General features: G+C 48.9%; 1 long non-coding RNA gene across 1 annotated transcript in view; it reads left to right on the plus strand.

Moving 5' to 3' along the window:
* The first annotated feature begins 624 nt into the window (after nt 1-624).
* Nucleotides 625-15766, plus strand: part of LOC139052164 (uncharacterized) — a 154449-nt gene continuing 139307 nt past the window's right edge. The window contains exon 1 of the long non-coding RNA XR_011509752.1: nt 625-6331. This is a non-coding gene — a long non-coding RNA (uncharacterized lncRNA). The remainder of the gene's footprint in view (nt 6332-15766) is intronic.

The raw sequence follows: 15766 nt of genomic DNA on the forward strand, positions 1-15766 counted from the left end.
TTTTACAATGTCACGAAGCACAACTCTCTCCTCAAACCATCTCGAAAATTTTTCCGGCGTTTGTGGCCTGCCAGGAAGTCAGTCAACAAGATGAATACAGAACAGGGTACAATCGAAGGTAAGTGGTGTGTTATTGCTGGGGAATAACACAGTTTTTTCTCAAGTGTTTATACAGAGGTTAATGAAAAGGCAACGCATGTCGCGCGAGACATTGATCTTCGAAATATTGAGGACATCATACTATTACATGAACCTGTGTTGACTCTACAGCTTAACCTCGATACCTAAAAATCCGCATGCCCACACGACATTCCAAATATTTTCCTAAAGAGATACGCGGAATGGGTAGCTAGCTATCTTTACATAATCGTGGGGAAAGGACGCAATAGTCTTTTTTATAACAATTATTTTGCTCGTACGCCGTGGTTTTTGGACTGAGTGGATTTGAGAGAGTCAAGAAAATGGAAACCGAAACGAAGAAAACGAACTCAAGGCAGGCGCCACGGGAGCTCGGGCAAAAAAAAAAAGAAAGAAGTGCCATGTGGAAAACGTGCGAAGGAGCTCGAGCAGCGAAGAAACGATGGCCGCCGGACGAGCGCTCCGCTCGTCCGGCGGGTTCGGCGTCGTTCGGATCGTAACAGTGAGCTTTCGGGGTTTTGGCTAAGTGTCGGGCGGACTTAGTCCAGCTTTGTAGATACCTAGCAGGGTTTTAAGATAAATTTACATTGTCTGCTACGGAGATAGAGCCACAAATGTCTAAATGTTCTCCAGGGGACGGCACAGGGCGATCTCCGCCCTGGTCGGCCTCGCTACCACCTGATCAAATGCCTCTTGAAGCTTTCTTTCGTAGTGGGGTGAGCAGCATTCCTGTGGCGCTGGTGCCTCTGCATGGAGGAGCCATCCGGCTCAACAACCCGAAGGCAGTGCAGGCGGAACTTCAGGCGGCAACGCATCACTACTTGCACATCACTGATGTGCGACAGTTTGGCAGAGGTGGGATTGTTTGCCGTTCGCCAGACCAGGCGTGTGTGTACGACTTACTTAAGTGCTCATCATTTGGATCGATGCAAGTAAGTGCCTTCATTCCCCCACATCTTGCCTGCACTAAGGGAATAGTTCGTGGTGTAGACTCCTCCTTAAGTCCGACAGAGACCCTAGAAAAGCTCTCCGCGGCTGGAGTAATTGCGGTTTACCGGTGCAACAGAATGGTGGACAATACACGCGTCCCTACTGAGTCAGTAATTGCCACGTTTGCAGGTACGTCTTGCCCTTCAGAGATAAAAGTCTGGCCTCTAATATTCAGAGTGGACCCGCTTGCCTCGCGTCCATTACAATGTCGAAATTGTTGGCGCTATGGTCACAGCATGGGTGGTTGCAAATCCAGCATTCGTTGTTGCGTCTGCGGCGGGAGCCATTCCGCTAGTAATTGCTCGGCCGAGTCGGACTCTTGCTGCCTCTGTGGTGGAGACCACAAAGCTGATTGCTCAAACTGCCCTGCGAGAACTCAAGAAGTCCAAATAATGGAGGTTATGGACAAAAGGCGCTGCTCACGTCAAGAGGCAATTGCGGTGGTAAAAGAAAGAGCCCATGGTTATGCGAGTGTGACAGCACGAACCCAAGCTGTCGTTGATGGAAGCCTGTCAGAGGTAATCGCACAAGCTATTGAAAAGTCTATGGCTAAAATTATGGAGCGCATAGTAGAAAGCGTCACAGAATGCTTCAATGGACTGGTTACCTCAAAGTTAGAAAAATTATTACCGAGTGTTCCTGCCCTGCCATCATGCTCTGACATGAATGCGTGTTTAACCCACTCTCAGGAAAATGGAGCAATTGCATCCGCAACCCATATAGAGCAAGTCAGGTCTGCCGCAGGTACCTCAACCAAGGCAACTAATAGCCCAGACAACCCTGATCATCCAGATACCTCAAACATGGAAATTGACGTGAGGGCACATAAAAGGAGGTGTTCTCCCCTTGAGGCTACCACTTCCCACTCAGTTAGTAAATCAAAGAAAATCCTCCCTGAAGTCAACCCGAAGGGTAACATATTGGAGGAGGCTGTGGCCTCTGCGGTGCTCTCATCACTGGAAGGTAGATGAGGGTATTGCAGTGGAACTGCAGATCAGTATTCGCTGCTTCTACAGATTTAAACGTTCTATCGTCTCAAATTTCTCCAGATGTAATTTTACTGCAAGAAACCTGGTTATCCCCTGAAAAACAATTTTCTCTGCGCAATTTTAGGTCCTTCCGCCTAGATCGCCCATCTAGAGGTGGGGGACTGTTAATTATGGTCTCAAGCAAGTTTTGCCACAGGGCAAATATATCATTCCAGCTGATGTCTCCAGAATGTGAAATTCTAGCAGTAGAAATTACTCTCCCTGGCAGTAGGCCTTTTTCATTAGTCAATATATACTTTCCTTCGGGTGTGCAGGATACTCACCCACTAGACTCGGTTATGGCGAAATGCGGTAAAGATATAATTTTGGCAGGTGACTTCAACTCTCATCATGTATCATGGGGATCCAGGACAGACTCGTGCGGAAAGCGTCTATGGGACTGGGCAATCACAAATAACTTTTCGTGTCAAAATTCGGGATCAGTTACGTTTCTTCGCGGACAGTTCATATCTGTGCTGGATCTTACATTTTCAGGTCCAGGTATTCCCACATCCGCATGGGAAACGGTGAATGTCGGGACTACAAGCGATCATTTGTATGTTGTGTTTGAAGTGGTAGTTCCGCAGTCCACCGTGCAGGCTCGCATCCACTCTTTTGTGGATTACCGTACATTTAAAAATTGCCTGCGGACTACTTTCAAATCAATGGAAAATTCTCCATTGCAAGCCGAGGATATTTGCTCCATCATTGATACTTCGCGCAAAAGATCAGAGTTCCAGGTAAAGGCATGTAAAAACACTGCTTCTACAAATTGGTGGAATGACGATTGCTCGCGGGACTACAAGCGACGCAAGGCTGCATGGAAACAACTCATGCATAACCAATCCCCGAAAAACTGGAAAAACTATAAATTTATTGCTGGAACATTTAAAAGAACGGTAGGTAAGGCAAAAGACGCTTACAATGTCCGACATTTCGAATTCCTTTCGAAAGCAAATAATAAGCGTGCATTATTTCGGTTTTTAAGATCCCAAAAAATGATTCCACGCCCCTTCAACTGGGAGTCGGTAGTTTTAACCACAAGTGAGAAAGCTGACTCTCTAAATGTTATCGCGCAAGGGTTAGAGACCCGCTTCGCTACCTCTCTTCCCTTCTCTCCTTACGCGCAGGGCACTTCAGAAGATTTCGAAGAGTTTTCCATGTCAGAATTGTCCCAAGCCGTTTCCTGTTTACCAGCTGCAGCCCCAGGTCACGATGGAGTCACTACCAAGATGATTAAACTTCTCTTTGAAGTCGCTCCTAACGGCTTGTTAGATACCATAAATTACTCAGTAAAATATGCATGGTTCCCTCCTGTGTGGAGAATTGCGAAGGTGATTCCTCTGCTGAAAGACCAAACCAAAGGGTTTGTCCTAGACAATATTCGGCCTATTTCTCTAACATCAAATTTCGTAAAATTAATAGAAAGATTATTAAACGCACGTATGGTTCAGTTTGTAACCACAAGAGAATTATTGAGCCCCTGCCAAATTGGCTTTCGACCAGGGATGTCCATTTGGTGCGCACATATCGACCTAGAAAGCCGAATTCAGTTGGCTCGTTACCAAAAACAATATGCTGCCCTAGTCACGTTAGACATTTCTAAAGCATACGATAGTGTGGAATACCCTTTATTAATAAAAAGGATGCAGGATATTGGATTGCCAGACTACTTCGTGACGTGGACTGCAGAGTTCTTGCAGGGCAGGGAGTTTTACTGTGCACAAAGCGGAATTTCATCGGGAAAATTCAGACAAACACGCGGGGTTCCTCAAGGGGCAGTTTTGTCCCCGCTGCTGTTTAACATCCTACTCAGCTCCATTCCTCATCATCAAAATGTAAGCACGTACGTTTACGCTGATGATATAGCGTTTTTTGCATCAGCAAGTGATATTCAGTCACTGTACGAATGCTTGCAGAAATACTTATGCGAGCTAGAAGCATGGCTGGACAGTATTCGCTTGTCCCTTAATGTAAATAAGAGTGCCGTTCTTGTCTTTCCCCTACAAGACCCAGTTACTATATCCCTTTCATACCGTCACTCCACTATCCCACAAGTGGAAAAGGTCAAGTACCTTGGAATTATTTATAATGGTAATCTTGATTGGCATCCGCATATTGAACATATAACTTCAAAAGCTTCTCGTGCAATGGGGATATTACGAAGGATAAGTAATTATCGATGGGGCATGCGCAGAGACACACTCATAATGATTTACCGCATGTACATTCGACCTATACTAGAGTTCGGTTGTGTATTATTCTCCGGCGCCGCGGCTTACAAGCTACGTCCACTAGTTTTGCTAGAACGGGAAGCGCTTCGCTTATGTCTGGGGCTTCCAAAGTTTGTAGCCAACGCTGTACTCTACAAGGAAGCACGATTACCTTCCCTTGAAATGAGATTTAAAATACTCACCGTTCAAGCGTTTATAAGGCTCTATGAATCCCCACTAAGAAGGTCTCAGTCGATCTTCATCAAACAACGAGTCCAATTTTTTGGAGTCAGATGGCCACGGTTTCACACGCCACAAGTCATTGTATCGCAATCATTATTGAATCCGTTAGACGTAAATATAAATGATATAATCACGGAAAACAGAATCTCAAATTCACTAGTTATTACTTATGATGACCTATACCCAAATAATGCAAAGCAGCTTCCCTCACATATTCTTAACGGCTTACTCCAGGATCACTTGAATCAACTCCACACTAACGTAATTATAGCAACGGATGCTTCGCAGATTGATGAAAAGGCAGGAGTTGGAATCTTCTCATCATTATTGGACTGGTCTTTTTCTATTCGGCTTCCCGACTTCACTCCAATATACCTAGCGGAATTCCTAGCTGTTGTCCTAGCTTTACGAAAGCTACAGTCTTCCAGGTCAACGGCGGTAATAATCACAGATTCTTTGTCGCTGTGCACCTCACTTACTGCTCCCGGCGAGACACACATATTGAAAACTTTGAACTCACTGGCTCCAAGTCATTTGAGAAGTTTACGATTAATATGGGTACCTGGCCACAAAGGCATATTTATGAATGAGATGGCAGACAGCTTGGCCAAGGCTTCTATCAGCGGCCCAGTGCTTCCCCTTCTTCCAACAACGGGCTTTATCACGTCCGCCAGGTTCAGAAGATACATCCTTTTAACAGCTCAATCGAACCTCAAATCATCATTGGAACTACGCCACTTACAATTCCCTTGGAGCAGGAAGTTTTGCAAAACAAGACAAACGGAGGTTACATTAACGAGACTACGTTGTCGAGTCCCATCTCTAAATTTTTACATGCACCGATCTGGTCAGGCAATATCCCCATTGTGCCATTTTTGCAATGCATTAGAGACGATTGAGCACTACCTACTGGAATGCCGGCGTTTCTCCTCCATGAGGAAAATGACATTAGAAATTACAGTGCGACAGCTTGGTCTGCCATTGAACACTCCGGTACTGCTGTCTTTCGGAGCGTCTGTGCTTGGGCACTCACACAGGAATGTTTGCTTCGCCTTAGAAAAATTTCTTATTGAATCAAACCGATTTCATTGATGACCATATTATTTTATTCATTCCTCCTCTATTGCCTCATTGATATATTCAAGATACTTATTTTTTTATTCTCCTCTACGCAGCATGACAATCTACTGAACCATTTCGATTTTCCCTCGCCTAAATTCATGTAACAAAATTTTAGATTTTTACCTCCTTTTCTGAACACATAAGTAAAGTCTGCCCGACTCTTGGCCAATCCCCGCGAGTGGGTAAGCGCCAAACTCATCCAGGACATCATCATCATCATCATCATCCGCTCGGGAAGAGCTCATGCCGGCGTTCCAGCTGCTGCCGCGTGACCACGGTGTGACCTCTCGGGGCCGATGGAGAGGCCCGGCGGGACCAAGGCCCGCTGAGCGGCCTGTGCCAGGCCGCAATTGCTGGGCGCCATGTCTTCGGTGAGGCCTGTGCGGTCCGCGTGGAGTGTCCCTTGGTCACGGTGCCCGCTAGTTGCGGCCGCTCACCGCACTGGTGTCCTCTACGTGGCCAGGCGTCGCATGCGCTTCAGCGCAGCCGTGTCCCGGCGATGGTTCCAGCCGCAGAAACAGTGCCACCTCTGCCTCGGCTCGCCGAGGTGGCCGTACCGCACAACGAGCAACCAAGCTGTCACGACCCAGGAAAACCGTAAGACGACGTTAACGCTATAAGAGTACGTGGTTGATACAAGATTACAAGCAGTAAGCAGCGCTAAACAACAGGACAAAGAGAGGGACACAGACACAGAGCGACTCTTCACTGTACACAGAGGGACTCTTCGTCCTGTTGTTTAGAGCTGTTTACCGTTCGTATTGACGTTTCCGGTCTTTTAAACTTTCGGAGCGCCAAACGTTGGTGTGGTAGTTTTTCATAACTCCCTGTCCCTCTCTACTCTGAGCGTCGCGTTCATCGGTCGCGTATAGCTTGGGTTTGTCACACTGTTTTCATTTATCCCTCATGTTTGCTCATCGTTTGTGTGAAAGGGAAATTTAAAAAAAAAAACTACTTTTCCTTGCCCATTAGTACTTCTTTGGCAACTTTTCTCGTCCCACCAGACACAACCTAGTGGCGGACGTCACTAAGCATGGCAATAATAATTTGAAACTCTGTCTCCTGAGGCGAAATTCCTAATGACTGGATTATCAGTAAGGTTATACCGATATTTAAGGACGGGGACCACATTTCAATCTAAAATTATAGAGGTATTAGAGGTATATAGGTACAGGTATTAGAGCACAGTCTCCAGACACAGTCAACCCTCCTTATCAAGCAGTATTCTTATTAAATATCGGCATGGGTTTCGTAAATGTCTTTTAACAGTTACGAAACTGGTTGAAAGTATTCGTGATTTCTGCGAAGTAATTGATAAAAAAATCACCGCCCAAGCTCTGCACTCCGTACAGATGGTGAACAAGTGAAGCTGACACGTGCGGCCCCGGTGTTTTTCACTGGGTTGATCCTGACGTTTCATTGAAGTCTTCCTCATATTTGTTACGTCTTTGTGTTTCTTAATAAGGTTACACACACATTCGCCTGCGACGAAGAGAACGACGTCAGTGAAGATGTGCCCGCCCTAAAATAGTTTCACTTGCGTTCGATGTCTCGAGCTTGCTCGGCGGCGCAGTTAGCAGCATCCGCCCGCTATTGACGGTTGCGATTCTTCAAAATTAAAGTGCTTCAAAACTAAATCTGGCTGTCACGTAAGATAATGAATGGCTCATACCCCGATGCTGGAATGATGAGCGGCAACGGAGCGAGCTGCGAACGAAGTCGGCAGTCACGAACGCGGAAGCAAGGGCAGAACCGCGTTCGCGCGGTTCCGCCCAGGGGCGCCAGTGAACTAGCTTGAGAAGAAGACGCCGACGCTCGAGCCATTGCGGATGATGACGGTCTTCTCTACACAGGCGCGCCCAGCCGCATTTTCGTATTGCCTAGCCATGTAAAGATTCGCTTCAAGAAGAACCAAATCGACGTTATCAAGAAGAAGAAGAATCTTTATTAAAAAATAGTCCGACAGGTGTTGCTGTGGTGGCCTCAGGTGACGGCTCGAAGTCCTTGGACTCGAGCGGCATCTTCGGCTTGCCGGATGGCCCAGAGCTGGTCTGCCAGCTCTGAACTTTTGATAGCCGCCTCCCAGCGGCGGCGATGCCTACGGAGAAGGTCCCTGGCGGCTCCCGCATCCGAGGCGGCGTCGGGAAGAAGCGAGCTCGAGCCTTCTCCTACTCTGGCAACGGCCGCGATTACGGACGCGTCGCGAACGGAGCTGGTTTGATTACCGTTTCCGGCACATTTCCAGAGCATGTGTCGCAGCGTTGCTCTCTGTCCGCATGTTTTACATGCGTCTGTCGGATATAGACGCGGATAGCAGTGGTGTAAGATAGCGGGGCTAGGGTAGGTGTGTGTCTGGAGCATGCGCGAAGTTACGGCCTCGTTTCTGTTCGATTTATCGTGCGGTGGCGGGAATGCGCGTCTTTCAAGTCTGTAGTGTTGCGTGAGGTCTCTGAACGTGGTTAGGCGATCGCCCCACGCCCAGTGTGTTTCTTGTCGCTGTATTTCTGTTGTATTGTCCCGATCCGGCAGATCCGATGCCCCGCTCTCGGGGGCGGAGGCGGCCACATAATCATCGGCGGCTCCGCGTGTGAGACCTCGAGCTGTGGCGTGGGCCGCCTCGTTGCCCGTGAGTGGAACATCGGTGTGTGCCGGGGTCCAGAGGAGGAAGACCGTAGAATTTTGGGGTTGTGAGGGCGATGACGAGTCATCGTCGTCAGAATTTCGGAGTATGCAGGCCGCTTCCCGCGAGACACGACCGCGCGCGAAGCCGCGGATTGCCGCCTGCGAGTCGCTGATCACGATCGCAGCGTTCGGCACCGCGACGAGTGCTAGGACCATCGCGCCTTCTTCGGCCGCCTCCGTGTGTCCCGTGGTCACCGTGGCGCTCACGAGGCACTTAATCGATCGGTCTACAACCGCTATCGTGTGTGCGCTTCTCCCTCCTCCATATTGCGCCGCGTCTACGTACACCGCCTCGTTGCTGTTGCCAAACTTCTTCTGAAGGTCGCTTGCTCGTTTGTTGCGTCTCCCGGCGTGCTGCGTCGGGTGCATGTTCTTGGAAAGCGGCGCGATGATCAGGTGGTCGGGAACAGAGGCGGGAACCGCCGTCTTTTTTCCATGCTGAGTGTGGTACGCGATGCTGAGCGACTTGAGGATGCATCGACCTGCCTTTGACCTCGATAATCGCTCGTATTGCACAACGACGTGCGCCTCGACGAACTGGTTAAGAGAGTTGTGAACTCCGAGCTCTAGAAACTTGTCGGTGCTCGCGTTGAGTGGAACGCCGACCGCCCTCTTGAAAGCCTTTCGGATCATGCATTCGACCTTGTTTATTTTGGACCCGATCCACCTCAGGTAGGGGGCAACATACGTAATGCGGCTTATCGCGTACGCCTGCACGAGACGGATCGCGCACTCTTCACGCATACCATTGCGTCTATTCGTGATGCGACACAAGAGTCGGATGTTGTCATCTACCGAACGACAAAGTATTCGCACCGTCTCTCCGTTATGGCCGTTTGCCTGCAGGTGTAACCCTAGGATTCTATTTTTCTCTACGTGCCGTACGGGAGTACCATCTGCTAATGTAATGCGTATTTTGTAATATTCCCGTTCCTCTTCGCGCAGGGTTTTACGACCTCTCCTTGTGGGTTTGTAGAGTAGGAGTTCGGACTTGGTAGCCGAGCACTCGAGGCCCGTTCTACGCAAGTAATTATAAACCGCATCTACTCCTGCCTGTAGCGTTCGCTGGACGTGACCGTCACATGCTCCCCCGGGAACCCAGAGGGTGATGTCATCCGTGTAGAGACTGTGATGTAATCCTTCTGTTTCTGTTAATTTCTCGGGTAGACCAAGCAGAACTAAATTAAAGAGTAATGGTGATATGACGGATCCTTGCGGTGTGCCGCATGGACCCGTCTCGAATTCCGGCGATTCCTCGTCGCCGACGACGACGCATGCACGCCTGCCCACGAGGAAATCTCTAACGTAATTATACATTCTTTGGCCTAGTCCTAATGTTCTAATTGCTTTGAAGATCGCTTCGTGCTTAACGTTGTCAAAGGCCTTTTTAATATCTAAGCCTAGAATTGCCTTAGTGGAGCTGGTAGTGTCGTCTACGATCTGGTGTTTAAGCTGAAGCAATACGTCCTGTGCGGAGAATTTGCGGCGGAATCCTAGCATGGTGTGCGGGAACGCGGCCCGATCTTCGAGAAAGTAGGTCACGCGGGTGAGAACTGCGTGTTCCATGAGTTTGCCGACGCAAGACGTAAGCGAAATCGGTCTTAGATTATCGAGCATAACTTCCTTGCCGGGTTTAGGAATCATGATAACGCGGGCCCGTTTCCACGATTCCGGAAGGGAACCCCCTCGCCAGAACTCGTTGACGTAGGCCGCGAGTCGGGAGATTGACTCGTCGTCTAGGTTGCGGAGAGTCTTGTTGGTAACCCGGTCCTGGCCGGGCGCCGATCGAGTGTTTAGTTAGAACATGACTATCAGAATTTCCGATTTGCTAAATTCCGCGTCCAGTTTCTCCTTTGCGACGCGGTCGTACTCGGCGTGCTCGATGCTTTCGGCCTTCTTAAAGTAACGGTCACGTATTGCGTCGAGGAAGTTATCGCCTTTATAATCTCTTACTAGTCTACGAGTCTTGTGGCCTTGAGCGGCCCGAGTCTCCTCCGGATCTAATAGGTGTCTAAAAAGGCGCCAAGCGCTCGCCCCGATCATCTGCCTCTCGAGGCCGTTGAACGTGTCTTCCCATTGCGCCCTGCATACCTGGAGGGCGTGTTCTTCGATGCCTCTGTCTAACTGCGCTATGCGTTTGCGCAACGCCTTATTATGTCTTTGGCATTTCCATCTCTTAAGGGGGGCCCGCTTTGCGTCCCACATGTGTAGGAGCCTGCTCTCAATTATTTCGAGGTTCGCCTCGGGCGGAACGTCACTCCTTGCTGCGCCTACGTCCCTTCTGAGCGTCTCGGTCCACTCGTCTATGTCCGTAATTGGCTCGTCGCCTCGCCCCGCTTCTTCTCGCTTCTTGAGGAACGTGTCCCACTTCACGAGTTTGAGCTTACGACATTTGCCGTCAGGGTTAGTAGCAAGACCGCTCGGGCCCGTGCCTATCATGATCTCGATCAGCGCGTGGTCGCTCCCCAAATTTTCCTGCATATTTTGCCAGTGCGCTATTGTTACATTCGAAACGAACGCAAGGTCTGGTAACGTATCGGTACTCACGCTGTTCCCTTTGCGTGTAGGATCGGCGGGATTCGCGATCAGTGCAAGGCTTTGATCTTGCGAGTCTTCTCAAAGGTGTTTGCCCTTGGGTGTTTCTCGGGTGTAGCCCCAGGATCCGTGCGGCGCGTTAAAGTCGCCAGCAACAAGTAGAGAATCTGTGCTGCAGCGTGGATTTACTATACGCGTTAAGGACGAAGAGTCCTCGCCCGCTCTTAGGAATTAATTCTACGAACGTGTGAGGTATACTTACGCAGGCAAGTTCTCGCTGCACCACAGTGACGTTACGTCGAACGAGCACGGCGGCGACCAGCGACGGGCGTGTCGGGGAGACGGCCGGTGCGGCACCATCTCCCCCGGTCCCGCGCCACCCGCCACGCGGGATGTAGTGTTAGGAATGGCCTTACGGGGTGACAACGTGCCAGCTATTTCAGCCCGCTGCACGTGCTCCCAACCAACCGGACGGGGCGCACTTCAGAGAACTGCGAATAACCGACAGCCACGTGGCGCGGGGTCAGCTTAGGAATGTGCTACCCGCCAGCGCCACCCGGGACGGAGCAGAGTTCTACGAAACCCCTCTGACGTCGGCTCCAGACCATTACACCTGTGTGTGTGTGCAACACGAATATGTGAGCCCGCCTCCTTCAAAAGGGCGGGTCATCTACGGTGACGTCAAGCGGTGACGTCGAACGATGACTGGACGAACGTTTCCGTCCACTGGGAATCAAGGGGGGGACCAAGTGCTTATAAGCAGCGTTTGCCGGCTGCTAGTGTGTGCTAGTCGTCGGGAGCTGAGTGCTCGTTGTCATTCTAGAAATGTACTCGTGAGCTGTGTGCTCCTAAGCTGTTTGCTGTGTGTTAGTCTTGCGAGCTCCATATGGGAGTCACGCTAGACTATCGATGTACCTCATGTTTCAACTGTAAATACTGCAAATAAATCCTGCTCTCCTAAGTCCCGACGAAGAGTCAAGCTCCTTCCTACAGCTACGACTGGCAAAATCTTACAGAAGCCCGTTTTCTTCTTTGCCTGTTCTCCATCGCGGTCGCGTCTATGGCTTTGTAGCCAGCTAGTTTAACCGGATGGCTTGTCTCCTTAAGTGGCTCGTTGGAATGGCTCATACCCGGAAAAAGCGGTATCTACTCCAATGAGACAAAAATATCAGGAATGGCTCATGCCCCCGTAAGCAAGCAAAGGTGCAATGGCTGAATATGAAGAAATGAAAGATAGAACAAAGGAAATAGGAAAGCAAGAACAAACAACGAAAGCAAGTAAGGAAGAAATGAAGACAGGAAGAAATGAAGTCGGAAAGAAAGAACAAAAGAAATCTTAGGTAGTGCATTAGGTGATCGCATGTGTCGCTGAGGGGGTCGACCTACAGCGCCGGCTCAAACTGTGGCTCGTTATGTCTTGCGAGAAATCTGAGCCCTCCGATCGAAAAATTTAAGGCATTACCATGTGCGCAGCAGGCTTTCGCCTTGAAGCGTTACAGGGATCTAACGTACTGCCGAATGGTTTTTAGAGACTAAAAAGGCTTTTGACAAAGTTAATCACAATAAGCTCCTAATAAAACACAACGGTATGTTAGGTCATCAAGATGCCTAAAAAATTTGTTACCAACTGTGGTCTGGTTGTAAGTATCGGTGACAACATGGATGCAGTCCCTGCAGTTAAATCAGACGCGCCACATGGATCAGTCCTAGGCCCAGTGGTGTAGTTAGGTCGACTCGCACCCGGGGCCCATAAGTCTTCTGTCACTCCTCCCCCCCCCTCGGGGCGGAGGGGGGGGTGATGTTTCAGCACTAGCAAAGCCGCGTTGGATACCGCGCATGTCTTCCCCCTTCCCATTCGTTCCCAGAGATAGCAAATGTAGCAGGTGTACACATTGTTTTATTTTCTGCACCAAATAACACAGCGTTCTGTACTGATAACTTGTGATACGCACATTTGCCCATCTGCAGTCAGACTGCAAGACTTGGCAGCGAATACAGATGCGGCATTGTGGAAAATATGGCCCACAAGGAACAACAATGTTTTAATAAAGTTATAATTCACGATTTTGGGGGCAATATTGCATTTGCAATATTGATGCCCGACAGTCATGTGTCGGCCAGCAGCTACTTCACAGAATTCTTTGTAGGTACTACGGCGTGCAGTGTTTTGGCTGTGGGCAGTCCTAAACCCAAACGAAAATTGAATAGCATGTCAGTGACGCTGATCTCACCACCCTATTAGAAAACGTCACCAGCTTACCTGTTGTGCGGGCGTCAATGCTTTGACAATTACCAGTTCTCTTCGTTCTTACCCATACAGCATTTATTTATTTGTTGCTATTGTCCAACTTCATTATCTGAACTGCGGTGCCGCCACAATGTTAGGAACGGAATAGAGCATGCTCCGTGTCCATTCCTGGTGTCACCATACAAAAAACGAGAAGGCCACCGGGAAGCCCATGCCAGGGAAAGCTTGCGCTACTGTTCGTCTGCAATCGCAAGGGAAAGGATAGACAGATCGACGTCACTGGCGCCCTATTTCATATTTCTATTGGTAATGCCATACTGGGCCACCCGCAGTGCCAAAGTACTGCAGGCTCTAGCAGCCATGACTATATTGTTTAAAGAATAAGCTTTTGTTGAGTTGCTAAATATAACTTAGGGCCGTCAATTCCCTAACTGCAATGTTTCCTCTATAATTGCTATTTAGTCAGTTATTTAAGCTATCCTATTTCAGGATGGCGCGGACTGACTGGAGTAGGGACACAAGAGCCACATCGCTAGGCTGTGTGTGTTTAGCGAGGCGAACTCCGAGCACGAGCGCACCCTACATTAAGTGTTCCGCGAAAACATGTAGTTTAGCGACCACTTAGCGAATTCATTTTTTAGCCCGCACATTCGTGCAAGTATTACATAGGGTGCTGATAAAGCTGCAGCCGACAATGGTTCGGCACTCTACACATATCGTACATCGGGTACATGAGCTTGGGCTGCTCGTTACACCGAAGCCTTCTTTACCATTTACACCACGCCAAGCAGGCGGAAAGAGATATCTTCAGACATACATGACACCCCTTCCCCCCCCCCCCCAACCCAGATATGGCACCCGGAGCCCACGACCCCCTGCCCCCCTTGTTACTACGCCACTGCATAGGCCCCTTTTATTGTGGTTATACATAAACGATTTTATTGCACAACCTTCTCTAAGAGCAAGAGTGCCGACAAGTGCATCATTTACACTAGGTTAAATGCGTGAATGACCAAGCTATTCTGAATTGCCACTTGTCGAAAACTAAGGAATGTTGTAATTAGTGGCAGAGGTCCTTAGACCCGTCTAAAACAGTCAAGACAATTTCACATAAGCGCATGCAGAGAAAGAGGATATCCTATATCAGCGTCAAATAAAATGCGAAAACGTACGGAATTATTAAAGGATTAGTGCGCACTGTGCGGTCGTCACCATCGGCGGCGGCGATCATCCAGTTTGAATGCCCTGAGCGATGCTGCTGCACGTTTCTGCTTCTGTTCTCGCTCTCTTTTATTTGAAAGCCACAAAAGAAAAATGGAAGAAAACAGAAGATAAAAAACCACTGCATATGCCAAGCAGCAACGCTGAGTGTGGTACAAGCGTATATCCGATATTGGTGTCAAATGAAATGCGAACAATGGAGAACATAACTGAAGGATCAGTGCGCACCATCCGGTGATCAGCATCGGCAGGCGCCACAATCCGGTTTGAAGGCACATAGCACAACGAAAGGGGCGCGACGTCGCTGCCCGTTATCGTTTCTGTTCTGGCTCTCTTTCATTTGGAAGCGACAAAAGAAAAATGCAGGAAAAGACAAGCTAAAATGTCATTGCTTAGGCCGAACAGTATCGCGTAGTGCGGTGCAAGCGTGTATCCCTTGCCTGTTTCAAATGAAACGCTAACAACGGAAAGAATAACCGAAGGATTAGTGCGAACCGATGGTTGACCACCATCGTTAGGCGCAACAATCCGGTTTGAACGCACTGTGCGACGTTGCTGCCCGTTTTCATTTCTGTTCTCGCTTCATTTTATTTGAAACCGACAAAAGAAAAATGCAGGAAAACACAAGCTAAAATATCACTGCGTAGGCCGAGCAGTACCGCGCAGTGTGGCGGAAGCGCATATCCTTTGTGGGGTTCAAATGAAACGCGAAGAACGGAAAGAATAACCGAAGGATTAGTGCGAACCGACGGTTGACCACCATCGTTAGGCGCAACAATCCGGTTTGAACACGCTGCGCGACGTTGCTACCCGTTTTCATTTGTGTTCTCGCTCCATTTCATTTGAAAGCGACAAAAGGAAAATGCAGGAAAACACAAGCAAAAATATCATTGCTTAGGCCGAACAGTACCGCGCAGTGTATCGGAAGCGCATATCCTATGTCGGGTTCAAATGAAACGCGAAGAACGGAAAGAATAACCGAAGGATTAGTGCGAACCGACGGTTGACCACCATCGTTAGGCGCAACAATCCGGTTTGAACACGCTGCGCGACGTTGCTACGCGTTTTCATTTGTGTTCTCGCTCCATTTCATTTGAAAGCGACAAAAGAAAAATGCAGGAAAACACAAGCTAAAATATCATTGCTTAGGCCGAACAGTACCGCGCAGTGTATCGGAAGCGCATATCCTATGTCGGGTTCAAATGAAACGCGAAGAACGCAAAGAATAACCGAAGGATTAGTGCGAACCGACGGTTGACCACCATCGTTAGGCGCAACAATCCGGTTTGAACGCACTGCGAGACGTTGCTACCCGTTTTCACTTCTGTTCTCGCTCCATTTTATTT

This window comes from Dermacentor albipictus, unplaced genomic scaffold, assembly GCF_038994185.2.
Source record: "Dermacentor albipictus isolate Rhodes 1998 colony unplaced genomic scaffold, USDA_Dalb.pri_finalv2 scaffold_19, whole genome shotgun sequence".
NCBI classification, from domain to species: domain Eukaryota; kingdom Metazoa; phylum Arthropoda; class Arachnida; order Ixodida; family Ixodidae; genus Dermacentor; species Dermacentor albipictus.